This window comes from Musa acuminata, chromosome BXJ1-4 (assembly GCF_036884655.1).
Source record: "Musa acuminata AAA Group cultivar baxijiao chromosome BXJ1-4, Cavendish_Baxijiao_AAA, whole genome shotgun sequence".
Taxonomy (NCBI): Eukaryota; Viridiplantae; Streptophyta; class Magnoliopsida; order Zingiberales; family Musaceae; genus Musa; species Musa acuminata.
Window position 1 is genome coordinate 19,013,811 of NC_088330.1, and position 16,979 is coordinate 19,030,789.

The following is a 16,979-nucleotide window of genomic DNA, read 5'->3' on the forward strand; positions in this document are numbered from 1 at the left end:
TCCCTTTGGTTTCATCAAAAAATTCTCAATATAAACTATTGATCTTTTATGTCCAATCTGCTGCACTTGAATTGCAGAATTCAAGCTGCATAGCACCATCTGTTTGATCTTGCTACTGTGCTTTTTCTATCCAAATTTCTACGAAATTTTTATGACATCTTTGACACTTCCTAACAGTAGATTTCCCTTTGGTTTCATCGAAAAATTCTCAATATAAACTACTGATCTTTTATGTCCAATCTGCTGCACTTGAAAATCTATGCTGCAGAAAATTTCAGCTGCATATCGTTGCCTTAACCCATCTATTTGCAATCTTTTTTGAATGAAATTTTTTATACACTTCATAGATCATCTTGGCTTCCATCTAAGATTTATATATTGAGGAATTCATCTCTAAAACAGATTTTTGTGTTGCTATAAATTTTCATCGTAAACTGCTGAAATTTTTCGACGAGAATTCTGCTATCGCAACTTGCACCAATTTCCTTGCTGTTATACTGCCGAAATTTTCTTGATTAAATTAGTCATCCTTCCTGTCATATAAACTGTGGTTTTGCTATCAATTCTCTCAAGTTTTTGGTGGAAATTACATCGAGAAACCGCTGTTTCTTCAACGACAATTCTGCTCTTACAAGACAGCACATACTTGCTGCAACTTCCACTGATTTCTCTCAAACCTTTGCTGCCATCTACCACAGATCCAAAACTTTCATCCACAGCCCTAAAACTCCACCAAACCACACCCTCAAACTGCATCCAAAACAGCCACAAAACAAGCCTAAATCGTAGCCTACATCCACCGATCCACCAACCCTTTCGACCATCACTTCTCTCAACCTATACATGCCTTTAACCTGACAACAAAAGAGAGATCTTAACATCATAGATTTGGAGGCATATACTATGGCATCTAAGGAGGCAATCAATGCTAAATTCGAAGCCTTGGAGGCGCGAATGGAGGATAAGATTCAGACGCTCTTTACCGAACTCAGATTGGGCCGACTACTAAGCCCAAAAAAATCATATCACGGAGAGAGCTTTGCCCAATCGCACCAGGCCCAAAGAGATGAGTTCCAAGGGAGGGGAGGCTCTATGATCGATCCCAACTATCCATGCATGAGAGTGGACTTCCCTAGATGGGAAGAAGGAGACCCGATTGGTTGGATCTCGCGCACGGAGCGATATTTTCGGTACCACAAAACCGCGGATGTATCTATGGTGAAAATTACAGCTATACATCTTGAAGGGGATGCTATACAGTGGTTTGACTGGTTTGAACATACTTATGGAGTCCTTTCATGGCGACAATTCAAAGAAGGACTGCTGATTCGCTTCAGACCAACCGATTACGAGAATATTGACGAACAACTAGCAAAGATCCAACAAACCTCCACCATTCAGGAGTACCAAACCAGGTTTGAAAGGTTATCTAATCAAACTCATGATTGGTCTCAAAAACAGCTATTGTGGACCTTCATTGAGGGCTTGAAGCCGGAGATCCGAGGAGAAGTTAAAGCGCGACAACCGTATACGCTTATGGCAGTCATCTCTTTCGCACGACATCAAGAGGAGCAATTGAACCATGAAGCTCGGAGGACTAGGGTCTCTCCTCAACCAGTAATATTGAAGCCCTTAGCCCCCCCTACTGTCGACCAAGTCCCTACACTAAAGAGGTTAACAAGAGAAGAGCTTCGGGAGCGATATGCGAAGGGGTTATGTTGGCATTGTGACGAGCCGTGGAGCCGTGAGCATCGCTGTAGTAAAGGGGGACTTCTTATGATTGAACCGATAGAAGAAGAGGTCATTGAACATCCAAAAGAGAGCCTTGAACATGAAGAAGAAGATGCAGAAGAAGAGCCACAACCGACCGAAGTTACGGTACATACACTAGCTAGCTACTCAAACCCGCAAACGATGAAAATTGGAGGTCTTCTCAAACAACAACCAATCACTGTTCTCATCGACACGGGCAGTACTACTAACTTCCTAAATAGTAAGCTTGCTGTTCGGATATCATTACCTATCGAGAATCGCTGCAGGTTTGATGTTAAGGTCACCGACGGACGGATTTTGAATTGTGATCATAGGCGCTTGCAAGAGAAACTATTGCTGCAGGACCAAGAGATAATTGCAGATTTCTTCCTTCTCCCTCTTAACAATCATGAGGCCATGCTCAGAATTAAATGGTTGACGACAATAGGTGATATTTCTTGGAATTTTATGAAACTAATTATGAAATTTTACAGTAAGGAGAAACAGGTGACATTGCACGGGAAACGTGGGGGCGACATAACAACGATTTGCACACAACAAATGGAGAATGTTTTGCATAAAGCATGCAGCGGCTTTTTGGTACAACTTGAGCAGCAAACTAAGGGAGAGCCAACAAAATTTGAAGATCCAAATCTACTTCCTTTGCTTGCTGAATTTTCAAATATATTTGACGAACCGCGTAACCTACCTCTTACCTGTCGGCATGATCATTGTATAATGATTCTTCCAGACAAATCTTCAGCAAATGCTCAGCCATATCAGTATCCACATCTCCAAAAGGATGAAATAGAAAGGATTATAAAAGAGATGCTCGAAACAGGAGTTATTCGGCCAAGTTGCAACCTCTACTCTTCGCCAGTGCTACTTGTACGCAAGAAGGACGGAACAAGGCGAATATGTGTTGATTACCGAGCTCTCAATGACATAATCATCAAGGACAAATACTTTATTCCAATAGTAGATGAATTGCTAGATGAAAGGGAGCACAAATCTTTACAAAGCTGGACCTTTGATCCGGGTATCATCAAATACGAGCATACGAAGAAGACATACGGAAAACCACCTTTTGAACACACAACAACCACGATTTTTTGCTTTCTTCAACAAAAGGTGGAATATCTTGGGCATATCATATCAGAGGAAGGTGTGCCAGTGGACCCCTTCAAAATTGGAGCAATGCAAAACTGGCCGACCTCGAGAAACATAAAATTGCTACATGGCTTTCTGGGTTTAATAGGCTGCTACCGCAAGTTCGTGAAAAACTATGGAAAGATCAGTGCACCACTTACTTCCTTACTAGAAAAAGATGTCTTCCAATGGTTGGACAGAGCCTCCGCTGCCTTCGACAAACTTAAGGCAGCCATGACGATGACGCCGGTGCTAACACTACCAGATTTCAACCGACCCTTCATTATTGAGGCCGACACATCTGGAGTCAGAATTGGAGCCATTCTCATGCAAGATGGTCGACCACTCGCATACACTAGCAAGGCATTATCTCCCTCCGATCAAAATATGTCAACATATGATAAGGAGATGCTCGCCATTGTGCGCGCAGCAACGAGGTGGAGATTGTACTTGATCAGGCGATACTTTCAAATCAAGACCGACCATAAAAGCCTAAAATATCTCTTGGAGCAGAAGATATCTTCCCCCGAGCAGCAAAACTGGGTAACAAAACTTCTTGGATTTGATTATGAAATAACTTACAAAAAGGGGAAAGAGAATGTTCTTGCAGATGCGCTTTCGCAGCTACCCGAGCAAGCTGAAGTTTTGGCCATTTCACTTCCGACCAGCGACTTCCTTGAGGATATTAAGATGGAATGGCAGGAAGATTCAGAGACTAGTAAGATTATAAAAAAATTGGAGGAAGCACCAAGCTCCGTAGCTCATTACAATTGGGACTCAAAAGAATTACACTATAAGAGTACTAAATTGAAAAGGAGTATGACATATCACTCACAAACCGACGGCCAGACAGAAGTTGTAAATAGGTGCTTGGAGATAGCCTAAAGCCACCCACCAAATATGACTACCCAAGGAGGACTTTAGACTCAGCCAAGTGCCATTATTGATCGACGGATTATGACTCGACGATAATGATCCACTACTGAATTGCTAATATAGTGGGCAAACATACTAACAGAAGATGCCACTTTGGAGAACTATGATGACTTGAAGATCAAATTCCCAAAATTCATGAATCGTCAGCCTCGAGGACAAGGCTGATTTGAAGAGGGCGGGTTTGTTAGGACTCTAGCTAGGAGAGTCCTAATTTAGAGGGACATTCATGTAAACCTGTTAGGACTTTAGTTAGGAGAGTCCTAATTGAGAGGGACATTCTGTTAGGACTCTAGTTAGGAGAGTCCTAATTGAGAGGGACATTCATGTAGGAGGTTTTTTCTTAAAGAAGAATTAGGAGTTGTAAGGGAATAGGAGTCTTGAGTAGGAGTCCTATTAGGAGTTGGTTAGAAGTAAGAGTCTTAAGTAGGAGTCCTATTAGGAGTTAGGGTTTAGAAGCCCTATAAATAGCCATGTATTCCTCCTCTTTTCTCAAGCAATAGATGAATCTTTTCTGCAGCCTTTGAGCAGCAACTTAAGGGAGGAACCCCTATAGAGTTCCAAGGAGGCCGATCCCCTAAAGAGATCAACCCCAAGTTTAGAATCTGCAAGGGTTCTAACACCCACCCATTCAGCACTGAAAAGATACAGATCCACACCGAATTCTTGATCTTTTCAGTGACTCTAAGAGCTCAAATTTGTGTAAAGTCCAAAAGTTCTCATCTTTTCTGTTCTTCAAGTCTTGAGTTGTAAAGAGAGGAGAGAAAGGATCTGTAAGGGTTGTCTCCTGAGCCCGTCAAAAGGAGAGAAACTGTAAAAGGGCAGTTGGCCTTCGCCTATTGAAGGAAGGCCCCTAGTTGACGTCGGTGACCTCGCCGGTGGAGGAAGCCAAAAGTGGAGTAGGTCAAGACTGACCGAACCACTCTAAATCTCTGGTTTGCGTTTATTTTGAGCATTTTATCATTACTGCAAACCTCCTACATAGCTACTGCTCTCTGCGCTTTTGCGAACAAGTTCTTTCCGAATCTGCATTCAGACGTCAAAAGGTGTTTTCATACGATCTTTATATTGCAGCTTACATATACGTCTTGAATCTGTTTATAACTGCGAACTGTCTTCTGCGCTTTTACGAACGAGTTTCTTTGCAGTTTACATTTACATTTTGATTATATTTATAACTGCAAACTGTCTTCTGCAATTTTACCAACGAGTTTCAACATTTAGACGTAAAACTGCATTTAGACGTAAATCGGCTTTCCTCGCACAATCATCAGATTTCAGTTTACGTTTACGTCTTGATTTCAATTGCATACTGCCTTCTGCGAGTATACAAACGAGTTTCAAAGTTCAGACGTAAATCTGCTTTTTGCAGATTACTTTTTGAGCTGTACAATAGCAGCACATTGTCTTTATACTTCTGCTTAAATTGCGCTTAGACGCAAACTGTGTTTAGACGCAAACTGCGCTTAGACGCAATCTGCGCTTAGACGCAAACTGCGCTTAGAGGCAATCTGAGTTTAGACGCAATCTGCATTTAGACGCAAACTGCGTTTAGATGATAACTGTGTTTAAACGTAAACTGCACTTAATCATAAGTAATCTTAGAATTGGCTTTTTCATCAAAATAGTTTTTATCGAACGAACGCAGTTTTCGTTTTTAATCGCTGAAAGATTTCCGCTGCACTAATTCACCCCCTCTTAGTGCTCTCGATCCTAACAATTGGTATCAGAGAAAGGTTAACTCTCTAACGGATTAAAACCCAAAGAGAAATGGCATACGCCAGAAACCAAGAGGGGCATTCTATTACGCGTCCACCCATGTTCAGTGGGATGGACTACACCTACTGGCAGACTCGAATGAGGATCTTTCTTATTTCTATGGATTTTGAACTGTGGAATCTTATCGAAAATGGATTTTCGAAGTCTTCTCTTCCAATGATCGATTGGAATGATTTGGAGAAGAAGGCTTTCGCTCTTAATGCAAAGGCTATGAATGCCTTATTTTGTGCACTTGATAAAAACGAGTTTAACCGTGTTTCAACTTGTAAAACTGCATTTGATATTTAGCACACACTCGAAGTGACCCATGAGGGCACAAGTAGAGTAAAAGAGTCAAAAATCAATTTGCTGTTACATTCTTTCGAACTTTTCCAGATGAAACCGAGTGAAACCATTGGCGACATGTTTACCCGTTTCACGGATGTCGTCAACGGTCTAAAAGGACTCGGAAAGAGCTTTTCAGATTTTGAGCTTGTTAATAAGATACTAAGATCCCTTCCTAAGAGTTGGGATCCTAAAGTCACTGCTATTCAAGAGGCAAAAGATTTGCGAAATTTTCCTCTTGAAGAACTAATCGGGTCATTAATGACCTACGAAATGACTTGTAAAGCTCATGAAGAGCAAGAAGACATCCTTATAAAGAACAGGAAGGATATGGCACTCAAAACTTCTGAATGCCACTTGAGAGAAAACTCAAGTGATGAGGACTGTGATGATGACTTGGCACTTCTAACAAGAAAGTTTAAAAAGTTCTTTAAAAGAAACAAGTTTAAGAATGATGCAAAAAATAAACTTGAACCCAAGAAGGACCAAGTAATCTGCTATGAATGCAAAAAGCCGGGACACTACAAGAGTGATTGTCCCTAAGTCAAAAGTAGAACATCAAAGAAAAAGGCGCTTCAAGCAACATGGGATGACTCAAGCGCATCCAAAGAAGAGGAGTCCAACACCGAGCAAGTTGCTCATTACGCCTTAATGGCCATCGAAGATGAGGTAACAGATTCAATAGATGCAGATTTATCATTCGATGAATTATTAAATGCCTTCCATGAATTGTTTGATGAGTGTAAGACTATCAGTAGTAAATACAAATTGCTAAAAAAGGAGCATGATAGTCTTATTTGTAATTTCGATAAGTTAAATGCTGAACATCATGATAGTTTAAGCCTATGCATAAAATGCCATGATCTAGAAACTCTCCAAAAAGAAAACTTGCTACTTAAGGACACCTTGAAGAAATTCGAGGTTGGTAGCAAGTCATTGAACATGATCCTTACAAACAAGGGTCACGTTCCCAAAAGAAGTGGAATTGGATTCGTGAGAAGTCCTCACCAAAATCCAACCACCTTCATAAAAGGCTCAATCTTATATATTCGACATCAAGACAAATGTAACTTCTGTTGTAAATTTGGACACAAGACACATTGTTGTCCATTCAAGAAAATAAGTCCAAACAAATTGATTTGGGTTCCTAAAGGATCCATCTCAATTCTCTAAGCTCACTAGTATAGACGAAGGCTATGTCACCTTCGGAGACAACAACAAGGGTAAAATCATTGGCAAAGGAATCATAGGTAACAAATCCAACCTCTTTATTGAAGATGTTCTGTTAGTTGATGGTTTAAAATATAACCTCTTGAGTATTAGTCAATTATGTGATAAAGGATATACTGTCAAATTCGAATCTAATGCTTGCATCATTGAAAAACCACATAAAAATATGTCTAGTTTTTTTTTTTTTGGTAAGTCATAAAAATATGTCTATGATTGCATTAAAACAAAATAACGTATACACTATTGACATCCATGACTTTTTTTTTTTGGTAAGTAAAAGTAAATTGATTTTGTGTAAAGTTTCTACAAATAGCTTTATCTATACAAGTCATAGACAAAGCCAAGTAACTCATAGAGTGCGAATGCGATAGTTATGACTACACATGCTGTAGACTATAACTACCTGTGGGTACATTATTTGGCATCATTCGCAAGATCTTTTGCTAATAGCAAAATTAAATTTGATAAAAATATCTTTTTCTCTTCGGGTGAAGTGCTCGGTTTTGAGATCTTGCTCCAAACAGGATCTTGAGTCTCTAATAATCTCTTTCAAGAGCTGAGCATTGTTTGTGTGTTGACATTCAAAGATTCTATTACATCTCTCCTTCCACATCCACCAAATAGCGCATCTGAAAGTGACCTTTGCCGAGGTGGTCAACAGTTTCTTCTTGTTGCAAACAAAGGGAGCATCGGTTAACATGATAGATACCTCTTCTTTTCATATTGTCTATTGTAGGTAGTTTATTGAGAAGGGCCTGCCATGTACATAAGGAGTGTCTTTGTGATCCCGGTCGATCCCATGTCCAACTGCTTGGGACCCACTTGTTATTTCTTTGCCTAATTTGATTCCATGCGGATGTGGCACTAAATTTGCCATTGTCATGAGGCCAAATAAGTATATCTGAAGAGTTGTTCCTGATTGGAATAGCTATGATAGTCGGCCAAAGTGATAACATTTCGGGAGAAATAGGATTAGGGAGACACCAGGTACCGTTAGCAATGAACTCGGAAACCTTCCAATCTTTGGGAGCCCCAAGATCTTTTCATATTCTATCGCCATATAATTGAAATATACTCTTCCCACTCACCCAAGGATCGTACCACATATTAGTACTAGTTCCAGAGGAGATTGCATAAGAGATGTGTTTGATTAGCCAATTCCTTGCCTTTAAAATTCCTTTCCAAGCTGCAGAGTGGTATGTTCTTGTTGAAATTTCCCAGATTGATTCCTTTGAAAGATACCTAGCAGAAACCCATTGTGACCATAAGGAACATTTGTTTTGCAAAAGATCCCACAATTGTTGTACCAGGCATGCTTGATTCCAATCTCTAGTATTTCTCAAGTTTAGCCCCCCTTCATCTTTCGGTTTACAAATGGTATCCCAATTTACCATATGCATTGCCTTATCATTTGTGCCATTCCAGAAGAAGTTCATTAATAATCGTTCAATATCTTGGAGAAGTCCAGCAGGCAGAAGAAATGCATTACACCAATATATAGAGTAGGAGTGCAATACAGAATGGATGAGTTCGAGTCGTCCTGCTTTTGATAGAAGCCTATTTTTCCAAGAAGAAATTCTATTCTTTATTTTTTGCAGGATAGGCTGACAGTGGGTTTTATGAATGCCTGTGGATATGAGCGGGAGACCCAAATAAGGAACTGGTAGGCTTCCCTCACTAACCCCCAAAGTTTGTGCAATAAAGACCTTATCCTCAACGTAAGGGCTCATATATACTTTACTTTTCGCATGATTTAATTGAAGTCCAGAAACCATACCAAAGTCATTCATAATAGTAGCCAGGTTCTTTACTGAAGTTGGATCATTTTGGAGAAAGATAAGTAAATCATCTGCAAATGTTATATGTGATATATGAATAGAGCCAGCATTGGGTACCTTAATGCTGCCATTTAAGACTGCATGACATCAATGACTTATGTGATGAAATGTGTTTTACGGTTATGAATGAGGATGCTTGGCTATGGCATAGAAGATTAGGTCATGCTAGCATGAAACTAATCACTCAAGTATCATCTAGAGAACTTGTAAGAGGAATTCCTCATATCAAGTTCATCAAAGATAATGTATGTGATGCTTGCCAATTAGGTAAACAAATTAAGGGTAGTTTCAAAGCTAAGAATCAAATAAGCACCTCTAGGCCCTTACAATTGATCCATATGGACTTGTTCGGACCAATCTCTACATCGAGTCTAGAAGGTAGCAAATACGCGTCATTGTTGATGACTATAGCAGATATACATGGATCTACTTCTTAAAACAGAAAAATGAATGCTTTAGATATTTTACCAAGTTTTTTAAACTTGTTCAAAATGAGAAGGGATCTATGATTTCGTCAATTAGAAGTGATCATGGTGGAGAATTTCAAAACCATGATTTCCAAGAATTCTGTGAACTCAATGGATACAACCATAATTTCTCTACTCCAAGAAATCCTCAACAAAATGGGGTAGTAGAAAGAAAAAATCGAAATTTACAAGAAATGGCAAGAACCATGTTGAATGAACATAGCCTACCCAAATATTTTTGGGCTGAAGCTGTAAACACTGCATGCTATATTTTGAATAGAGTTCTAGTAAGACCCTTACTCACCAAAACTCCTTATGAGTTATGGAATAACAAAAAACCCAATGTCTCATATTTTAAAGTCTTTGGGTGTAAGTGTTTTATCTTGAATGAAAAGGATAACTTAGGAAAATTCGATGCTAAATCTGATGAAAGAATCTTTCTTGGTTATTCTTCGGTTTCTAAAGCTTTTCGTATTTTCAATAAAAGAACTTTAATTATTGAAGAATCCATCCATGTTGTTTTCAATGAGATTTCCGAAATTAAGAAAAATGATCTTAATGATGATGTTAACTTTGATTCTTTGAATTTAAACGAAACCCCGTCTCCAACTAGCAACTTGGATGCATCCACTTCCTTACCCAAGGATTGGAAGTATGTAGATGCTCATCCTAAGGAGCTAATCTTAGGAGACACGTCAAAGGGGGTTCAAACACGATCTTCTCTTAAAACTTTTTGTGCAAACGCCGCCTTTCTCTCCCAAATTGAACCCAAATGCGTTGACGAAGCCATGAAAGATGATTCATGGATTATCGCAATGCAAGATGAATTGAATCAATTTGAGAGAAATGAGGTGTGGACGCTTGTTCCTAGGCCAAATGACCATTTAGTTATTGGTACTAAATGGGTCTTTAGAAACAAGCAAGATGAAAATGGTATCGTGGTTAGAAACAATGCTAGATTAGTGGCCAAAGGTTTCAACCAAGAAGAAGGTATCGATTACGAAGAAACCTTCACACCTGTGGCTCGATTGGAAGCCATAAGGATGCTCCTTGCCTACGCTAGTTGTAATAATTTTAAGTTATTTCAAATGGATGTTAAAAGCGCTTTTCTAAATGGCTTTATTTCCGAAGAAGTTTATGTTGAACAACCTTCTGGATTTGAAAATAATAGCCTCCCTAATCATGTGTTTAGATTAACTAAAGCTCTCTATGGTTTAAAACAAGCCCCAAGGGCTTGGTATGAGAGACTTAGTTCTTTTCTTATAAAAAATAACTTTACAAAAGGTAAGGTTGATACTACATTGTTTATCAAGAATTTTGAAAATAATTTTCTCATTGTTCAGATTTATGTTGATGATATCATCTTTGGCTCTACAAATGAATCTCTCTTTGTGAATCTTTTGCTAAAACTATGAGTCTTGAAATCGAAATGAGCTTAATGGGAGAATTAACATTCTTCTTAGGTTTACAAATCAAACAACTAAGCAATGACATCTTTATTAGTCAAACTAAATATGCCATGAATTTATTAAAAAGGTTTAATATGAACAACTCAAAGGCTAGTAACACTCCTATGAGCACCTCCACTAAGTTAGAAATTGATGAAAGTGGAGAAAGCTTTGATCAAAAAACTTATAGGGGTATGATAGGAAGTTTACTTTACCTCACTGCCACCAGACCAGACATCATGTTCAGTGTAGGACTTTGTGCTAGATTTCAATCAAACCCTAAGATATCTCATCTCAAAGCAGTTAAAAAAATACTTAGATATCTTAATGGAACCACAAATCTAGGATTATGATACCCAAAATCAGAAAATTTTGAGTTAACAGCTTATGCTGATGCGGACTTCGCTGGCTGTAGACTAGATAGAAAAAGCACTTCAGGATCATGTCAATTTTTAGGACATGCCCTTGTTTCCTGGTCATCAAAGAAACAAAGCTCGGTTGCTCTATCAACAACCGAAGCTGAATATATTGCAGCAAGTGCATGCTGTGCACAAGTTGTATGGATGAAAAACACTTTAGAAGATTACAAAGTTAATCTTAAAGATATTCCCATTAAATGTGATAACACGAGTGCAATATGCTTAACTAAGAATCCTATACAACACTCAAGAACAAAACATATTGATATTAGACATCACTTTATACGAGATCATGTCACTAATCATGACGTAACCATAGAGTTCATTGAAACTAAACATCAACTAGCTGACATTTTTACAAAACCTCTAAGTGAAGAACAATTTGATTTCATTCGAAGAGAATTAGGAATGATGATGTGTCCGAATAGATAAATTTGTTAAAATTATTTTTCGGACTATATTGAATGATCAAATCACTTGATTGCCATGTTTCTATATGTGAAAATCTGCAACAAAATCTTGTCCGAATGCATCTTATTTTCTCGTATACTTTCATGAAAAATAAGTTTCTGGAATAGATTTGATGAAGTGATTCATGTGTATGTATTCCATCCTGCAAAATCTTTACATAGACAATGGATTATAACAAAAAGGGGAAGAAGTATTTAAAGCAATATATGTAAAATTCCTCTATAAGCTTGCTATTATTATTTTCCTGGTATCATAATTACTATGCTTTTTGTTGATGACAAAGGGGGAGATATATGAATTGATAAACACTGTCATGATTAAAAATACTATGAGTGATGCTATAAACACACTGCTATGATTATGCCATCCTTGCATCACCAAGAGATATATGAACATGTGCTAAAGTTTGCATTATGCCCTGAGTTGATATCTTATCATGTGAAGAAAATGCAAAACTTGCTAGAATATTTCAAATGTGTGCATCATGTAATAGTACTTCACAGCTTTATATGATAATGTTCAAACTACATGATGAATAGTTACAAACACAATCATACAAACTTGATGATGTATGTCAAGCCTTGACATCATCTTTGAAGAGATACATCATGATGAGTATCATGATGGGAGTATTGATAAGTTTAACTGATCTAACTTATCAATACGTCACTTGAATTCTTAGGTCTTGAATTCAAGGTTGACTTATCTCAACTATGGCATATAGACAGGGGGAGTTAAGGATAACTCCATTATCAATTGATTGCCATCATCAAAAAGGGGGAGATTGTTGAATCTCGGATTTTGATGATGAAGTCAATTGTCATTTGTTGTCTAATCTATGTGTTGAGATAAGTGTGCAGGATTAACTACGATGAAAGTTAGACAAACAGCAGGAGTTGCGCCGGAGTCAAGTTCATGATCACGTTGGGAGTTCGAGAGTTCGACGGAAGTTCGGACGGTCGTCGGAGGTTCTGCGAGAACAGATCCGAGAAGTCCAGAAGCTTGCCAAGCGAAGCTCGTCGGAACTTACCAAGTGGATCGTCGCAAAGTCCAGGAGTTTGCCGGAAGTCCGCAGGAGCATCACCGAGGGTTCATCGGATGATCGACGGAAGTTCACCGGAAACTCGCCGGAAGAAGCGATTGACGCACCGAAGCAAAGCTGCAGAAATTGTCTTAGATCTAATCGTAGTTAGCACGTTGATTAAGTTGGAAAATGGGAGGTGATCCCATTAGCTTAATCTTGGGGCAATTGGGCCCCTGAAAGATGTATTGCATATGATATGTATCATGAATGCTTTAAATGATGAATGTTTGGTATCATGATCAACATGTTGATAAATGCTTAAAAATTTTAATGTTTGAGTATCATGTATGATATACTCATTAATGATGATTGATTTTTCGGTATCGTACATGAAAAATAAGATTTTTGAAATTGTGTATGTTTTAACTTGAATATATAATGATGCACAAATAAAATTGATACTTACCTTTGTCATAATCTGAAAATTGAAAAAAGGGTCTTCCCTTCTTTTTGACAATGACAAAGGGGGAGCAAGAATTTCTAGCGTGGACATTATGAAAAGAGGCAAACTAGCTAGCTTACACAATTCAAGATAAAAGCAAAAATTACACTCCTCTAAAGAGAAGATGCAAATGTAACACTTGCCAAATTGTTTGCTTGCCTCATGTAAAACATTATCTCTTGCTAGTTTGGCATTTTGCTAGCTTGCACTTTGCAAAGAAAGCACTTCTCAAAAGAGAAGGAAGAGCTTGTTATCTTGAACATCACAAGCTTGCCAAACAAAAATTGCAAAAGGGCTATCTTGCCTATCTCAAGAAGCAAAACTTGCAACTTGCACATTGCAATAGGAAGCAAAAATCATAAGCTTACACAAGAAAGCTATCTTGCATTTGCTTTCGAAATTTTTGCTAGCTTGTATGTAGTAAAACTTGCATATCATAAAAATTACTAGCTTGTAGTATAAAGAGAAGCAAATAGTTGCTATCTCAAGAAAATTAAACATGCTAAACTTACACCTTGCAATGGAAGCAAAATTGCGAGCTCAAACATTGCAAAGGAAGCAAAAATTTGCTAGCTTATAACTTGCATATTTCAAGAAGCAAGAGTTGCCTTCTTGAACATCTCTAAATTGCTAGCTTGCAAGTTCTAAAATATTATAACATTGCTAGCTTGCATGTTCTAAAAGTGCTATCTTGTATGCTGTAAAACTTGCATATCTAAAACTTGATAGCTTGAATGTTCTAAGCATGATGTAACATTTGTTAAATTTTCTGGTTTCAAAACTGCATGATGATAAAACTTGATATTATGTTTTTCATGCAATAAGTTAAACTAATATTCCAAACACAAGAATAGTTGGACTTCTCCTTTTTGTTGATGACAAAGGGGGAGAAGTATGATGTTATGCATAAGTTTATGCATAAGTTAATGATGACGTGTTGCAAGTATTCATGATGAATATTGCAATGACTTGAATTCAGTTTGAATTCAAGGTTCTATCAATATGACATATTGATAGGGGGAGTTTGTTTAAACTCTGGGAGTTAAGTTTAACTCCGTCATCAAGTGGTTGTCATCATCAAAAAGGGGGAGATTGTTGAATCTCGGATTTTGATGATGAAACTACTTGATATATGTTTATGATTTAATCTGCATTTTGAGTGACGCAGGATGCTTCGATCAGGATGAGATAATTTTTTTTTGGTAAGTAAAAGTAAATTGATTATGTGTAAAGTTTCTACAAATAGCTTTATCTATACAAGTCATAGACAAAGCCAAGTAACTCATAGAGTGCGAATGCGATAGTTATGACTACACATGCTGTAGATTATAACTACCTGTGGGTACATTATTTGGCATCATTCCCAAGATCTTTTGCTAATAGCAAAATTAAATTTGATAAAAATATCTTTTTCTCTTCGGGTGAAGTGCTCGGTTTTGAGATCTTGCTCCAAACAGGATCTTGAGTCTCTAATAATCTCTTTCAAGAGCTGAGCATTGTTTGTGTGTTGACATTCAAAAATTCTATTACATCTCTCATTCCACATCCACCAAATAGCGCATCTGAAAGTTACCTTTCCAGTTGTGTTAGAGGCCCTTTTCTTGAGAAACATTGCATAAGGTCGCCTAGTTCTTGGTGCAAGTTTGGTTGCGGCAGTCTATTGAGTTCAAATCGCTGGAGAATCTCCTTCCATATCCATTTTGTATAATCACAAGCAAAATAGAGGTGGTCAACAGTTTCTTCTTGTTGCAAACAAAGGGAGCATCGGTTAACATGATAGATACCTCTTCTTTTCATATTGTCTATTGTAGGTAGTTTATTGAGAAGGGCCTGCCATGTACATAAGGAGTGTCTTTTGTTGAATCTCGGATTTTGATAATGAAGTCAATTGTCATTTGTTGTTAATCTATGTGTTGAGATAAGTGTGCAGGATTAACTACGATGAAAGTTAGACAAGCAGCAGGAGTTGCGCCGGAGTCAAGTTCATGATCAAGTTGGGAGTTCGAGAGTTCGACGGAAGTTCGGACGGTCGTCGGAGGTTCTGCGAGAACAGATCCGAGAAGTCCAGAAGCTTGCCAAGCGAAGCTCGTCGGAACTTACCAAGTGGATCGTCGCAAAGTCCAGGAGTTTGCCGGAAGTCCGCAGGAGCATCACCGAGGGTTCATCAGATTATCGACGGAAGTTCGCCGGAAACTCGCCGGAAGAAGCGATTGACGCACCGAAACAAAGCTGCAGAAATTGTCTTAGATCTAATCGTAGTTAGCACGTTGATTAAGTTGGAAAATGGGAGGTGATCCCATTAGCTTAATCTTGGGGCAATTGGGCCCCTGAAAGACTGAAATTGGGCCGAATGGAGCTAACCATTCGGACCCTGATTGCACCAGGAGGTGCAACCGCCTAGGCCAGGAGGTGGCACCGTCTGGGCTAAGCCTCCCAGCGAGACTGGGCGGTGCAACCTCCCCAGCCAGGAGGTGGCACCGCCTGAGCTCAGTCTTCGAGCTAGACTGGGCGGTGCAACCTCCCTGACAGAGAGGTGGCACCGCCTGAGCTCAGTCTTCGAGCAAGACTGGGTGGTGCAACCTCCCTGACAGAGAGGTGGCACCGCCTGAGCTCGATCTTCGAGCTCTGGCAGAGAGGTGCAACCGCCTCAGTCAAGAGGTGGCACCGCCTGGGCTCAGTCTTCGAGCTCTGCCAGGCGGTGCAACCTCTCCAGTCAGGAGGTGCAACCGCCTGATCCCGGAATTCCGGGATTTGATCGTTTTGAGCTCCAAATTTGAATTTGGTTGGGGCCTATAAATACCCCACCCATTCAGCACTGAAAAGATACAGATCCACACCGAATTCTTGATCTTTTCAGTGACTCTAAGAGCTCAAATTTGTGTAAAGTCCAAAAGTTCTCCTCTTTTCTGTTCTTCAAGTCTTGAGTTGTAAAGAGAGGAGAGAAAGGATCTGTAAGGGTTGTCTCCTGAGCCCGTCAAAAGGAGAGAAACTTTAAAAGGGCAGTTGGCCTTCGCCTATTGAAGGAAGGCCCCTAGTTGACGTCGGTGACCTCGCCGGTGGAGGAAGCCAAAAGTGGAGTAGGTCAAGACTGACCGAACCACTCTAAATCTCTGGTTTGCGTTTATTTTGAGCACTTTATCATTACTGCAAACCTCCTACATAGCTACTGCTCTCTGCGCTTTTACGAACAAGTTCTTTCCGAATCTGCATTCAGACGTCAAAAGGTGTTTTCATACGATCTTTACATTGCAGCTTACATATACGTCTTGAATCTGTTTATAACTGCGAACTGTCTTCTGCGCTTTTACGAACGAGTTTCTTTGCAGTTTACATTTACATTTTGATTCTATTTATAACTGCAAACTGTCTTCTGTAATTTTACCAACGAGTTTCAACATTTAGACGTAAAACTGCATTTAGACGTAAATCGGCTTTCCTCGCACAATCATCAGATTTCAGTTTACGTTTACGTCTTGATTTCAATTGCATACTGCCTTCTGCGAGTATACAAACGAGTTTCAAAGTTCAGACGTAAATCTGCGTTTAAGACGTAAATCTGCGTTTAGACGTAAATCTGTGTTTAGACGTAAATCTGCGTTTAGACATAAATCTGCTTTTTGCAGATTACTTTTTGAGCTGTACA